We start from the raw sequence: 4,681 nt of genomic DNA on the forward strand, positions 1-4,681 counted from the left end.
ATAACTCGGTGAGGAATGCGGAAGGAAAGATAAACACTTTCTGTTTAATGGGCTGGCTCTACGTTGAGGGATCAGACGCCAACATTTGCTTGGGGAATGTATTACCGACTAGCAGAGGAATAAAAAACAAAGATATATGGCACAAAATGTAATATGAGTATCCGAATGTTTGAAAATTATATACACACATGCATGATTTATGTATGATGAATGCTGACAGACAGACATTTCTAACACAAACAGTTTCAAAGGATAAGCACACCAACATCCGGTACTACATCTCAAGAGAGAAAGCCAGATCCCACAGAGAGTATCCAATCTGCTGGGGATCAGAGATACCAGGAAGCAACAAAATCTCCGTAGGGGATGAATCATAGGTCGACCCGGCTGGGGACTGAAGTTCATTGCACAGATAAAATCTGACGCATAAGCAACTCTACTAGGGAATCTATCCGAGGAGATCACATCTGCTGAGGAGAAAAGATCGCTACTCCGCTGCAGGGGAGAGTGGTGAATATCTCAACAAACATTTCACTCAGGGCTCCGGAGGAAGAAAATACAATCATGCTAGGAATATGAACAACTGTCTTACCCTGTTGGGGATCATACCATCCTTAGGAGAGCACTGAGGATCTCCTAAGTATCCTTTTGTCATTATGATTGTTCACTTTGTTTAAAACAAGTTATGAAAAATTTGATTATTCAAAACAATGATATTTTCTCAATTAAAGCATGCAAAACATTTGTCGAATAGAAACGAATAAGAGTGCAAACAATTGGATAAATGGCTCAAATTTATTTGATGGAATGGTAGTCTGCAAAGGGCAAGACTCCATAGATCTATACAAGTTTGAAATTGGTGATATATATTGGAAAAGGGCTACATTGAAAATAATGACCATTTCTCCACCAATTTTGAATTCAATGTATTTGAAGCTTCGGTTGATGACGAATGAGGAAGAATCTCTGACAGGTGACAGTTGTAGAACAAAGTCTTGTCAGGATGCAATTACTTGCCAAATCCCTAAGTTTTATGTCTCTAGCTTTTTCCTGGATCGCCCTTTCGGGTTTTCAATCCACCGAGACACTCATTTTTGCCTAAGCCGACCGTTCGGGTTTTCAACTTAGCGAGCTATTCTGTTTTTATTTTTAGGCGAAGTATTTCTTGACTGCATCTGAATTCACAGGACGAGTGAAATCCTCCCCATCCATAGTTGTAAGCATCAAAGCACCGCCTGAAAAGACTCTCTTAACAACATATGGACCTTCGTAGGCTTAACAACATACGAGGCTTGACCTTTTTATCAAAAGCTTTCTTCATTCTCTGTTGATATAACTGACCATGGCACATGGCAGTCAATCTCTTTTCTTCTATCAAATTCAGCTGGTCATAACGACTCTGAACCCATTCAGCATCAATCAACTTGGCCTCCATCAAGACTCTCTTTGATGGGATCTCTACCTCTACCGGGAGTACAGCCTCCAAGCCATAAACAAGAGAGAAAGGGGTATCTCCTGTTGAAGTGCGGACAGACGTACGATATCCATGTAAAGCAAATGGCAACATCTCATGCCAATCCTTGTACGTGACAACCATCTTTTGGATAATCTTCTTGATATTCTTATTGGCAACTTCAACAGCCCCATTCATCTTAGGTCTGTAAGGAGAAGAATTATGATGCGCAATCTTGAACTCACTACACAGTTCTTTCATCATTTTGTTGTTCTAGTTAGATCCATTATCAGTAATGATCTTATCTGGCATACCATAACGGCATATGAGTTGATTCTTGATAAACTTCACGACCACCTGCCTGGTCACATTTGCATATGATGCCGCTTCAACCCATTTGGTGAAGTAATCAATTGCTACGAGAATAAATCTGTGTCCGTTGAACGCTTTTGGCTCTATCATGCCAATCATGTCAATTCCTCACATGGAGAAAGGCCATGGCGATGAAATCACATTCATAAGTGTCGGGGGAATATGGATCTTATCCGCATAAATCTGACATTTATGGCATTTCTTCACATATTTGCAGCAGTCAGACTCCTTTGCAGGCCAATAGTAGCCTGCTCTCAACATCTTTCTAGCCATGGCATGTCCATTGGAGTGAGTACCAAATGAACCCTCATGGACTTCAGTCATCAAGAGGTCTGCTTCGTGTCTATCCACGCATCTGAGCAACACCATGTCAAAATTCCTTTTATAAAGCACATCATCATTGAGGTAGAAACTTCCTGATAATCTCCTTAAAGTCTTCCTAGCTTTTACAGATGCCCTAGGCGGATAAACCTGGTTCTGAAGGAAACACTTGATATCATGATACCATGGCTTATCATCTTTCACCTCTTCTACTGCGAACACATGAGTTGGTCTGTCCAAGCGCATTACAGTGATATTGGGAACTTTATTCCAAAGTTTAACCACAATCATCGAAGCAAGTGTAGCAAGAGCATCTGCCATCCGATTCTCATCTCGAGGAATATGATGGAAGTCAACCTCAGTAAAGAAAGTTGAAATCCTCCTCGCATAATCCCTATATGGAATGAGACCTGGCTGATTCGTTTCCCATTAACCCTTAATCTGATTGACAATGAGGGCCGAATCGCCATAAACATCAAGATACTTGATCCTTAGATCAATGCATTCCTCCAAACCTATAATACATGCCTCATACTCAGCCATATTATTCGTGCATTTGAAAGTTAATCTTGCTGTAAAAGGAATATGTATGCCCTGAGGAGTAATAATCATTGCCCAATACCATTTCCATATTGGTTTACAGCGCCATCAAACACCATACTCCATCTGGAACCAGGCTCTGGCCCTTCATCGAGTGTAGGCTCTTCACATTCTTTCATTTTCAAATACAGAATTTCCTCATCTAGGAAATCATACTGAACTGACTGATAATCCTCGATCGGCTGATGTGCCAAGTGGTCAGCCAAGATACTACCTTTAAATCCTTCTGAGCTCGATACTCAATATCATACTCAGATAACAACATTTGCCAACGGGCAATTCTCCCTGTTAAAGTAGGCTTCTCGAAGATATACTTAATTGGATCCATTCTGGATATCAACCAAGTTGTATGATTTATCATATACTGGCGTAAGCGCTTAGCAGCCCAATCCAAAGCACATCATGTCTTCTCAAGCATTGAGTATCGAGACTCACAATCAGTGAACTTCTTGCTCAGGTAGTAAATAGCATATTCTTTCTTCCCTGATTCGTCTTGCTGACCAAGGACACAACCCATTGAGTCTTCAAGAACAGTTAGATACATGATCAAAGGTCTTCCTTTTACGGGTGGAGACCGAATCGGAGGTTCGGACAGATACTCCTTAATACTGTCAAAAGCTTTCTGGCAATCCTCGGTCCAATCATGGGACTGATCTTTCCGGAGGAGCTTGAATAACGGCGCACATGTGGCAGTCATGTGGGATATGAATCTGGAAATATAATTCAAGCGGCCAAGAAAACCTCGAACTTGCTTCTCAGTTTTGGGCGCAGGCATCTCTTGTATTGCTTTGACCTTTGCAGGATCAACTTCAATACCTCTCTCGCTAACAATAAATCCCAATAACTTGCCAGAACGGACTCCAAATGTACACTTGTTGGGATTCAGACGAAGTTTATACTTCCTCAAGCGCTGAAAAATCTTCAACAAGTGCTTTACATGTTCAACTTCCGTTCTTGACTTAGCAATCATATCATCAACATACACCTCAATCTCCTTGTGCATCATATCATGAAACAAGGTGGTCATATCTCGTTGATACGTGGCTCCACCGTTCTTCAAACCGAAGGGCATCACTCGATAACAGAATGTTCTTCAAGGTGTGATGAATGTTGTCTTCTACATATCCTCGGGTGCCATCTTAATCTGATTATGTCTAGAAAATCCGTCCATAAATGAGAAGACATTGAATTTAGCTGTATTATCTACCAACATATCAATGTGTGGTAGAGGTAAATCATCTTTCGGACTAGCTTTATTCAAGTCTCTATAATCCACACACATTCAGACTTTTCCATCTTTCTTAGGCACGGGCATAATATTGGCCACCCATTGAGGATATGTAGAAGTCACCAGAAACCCCGCATCAATTTGCTTCTGAACTTCCTCTTTAATCTTCACTGCCATATCAGGATGAGTTCTTCTGAGCATCTGCTTCACAGGCACGGACTCAGGCTTTAAGGGTAGGAAATGTTGCACGATATCAGTATCCAGACCTGGCATGTCTTCATACGACGAAGCAAAGACGTCAACATATTCTCGTAGCAATTCAATCAACCCCTTCTTAAGAGATGCTTCCAGAAGTGCCCCAATCTTCACTTCTCGCACCCAATCCTCAGACCCCAAGTTGACCGTTTCCATATTGTCGAGATGCGACTGAATGATCTTCTCTTCATGCTCAAGTAGACGGGTAATCTCGTCAGGAATCTCTTCAACATCATCTTCTTCCGCCTCAAATACAGGGAATTCAAAGTTGGGAGATGGTGTAGGATCATTATGTTCAATGGGTTTGATCAACCTGCATAATGTTTTTTTTTTTGGATATAAAGAGCTTTAGAATTCAAACAAGGCAAATCATTATGCAAATGAAAAGATTGATTTGATTCTATTTTTGAGGTTTTATGTGATCACCAATTTCATGCAAAAGCGAAAAGGGA

The sequence above is a fragment of the Lathyrus oleraceus genome, chromosome 6, assembly GCF_024323335.1.
Source record: "Lathyrus oleraceus cultivar Zhongwan6 chromosome 6, CAAS_Psat_ZW6_1.0, whole genome shotgun sequence".
NCBI classification, from domain to species: domain Eukaryota; kingdom Viridiplantae; phylum Streptophyta; class Magnoliopsida; order Fabales; family Fabaceae; genus Lathyrus; species Lathyrus oleraceus.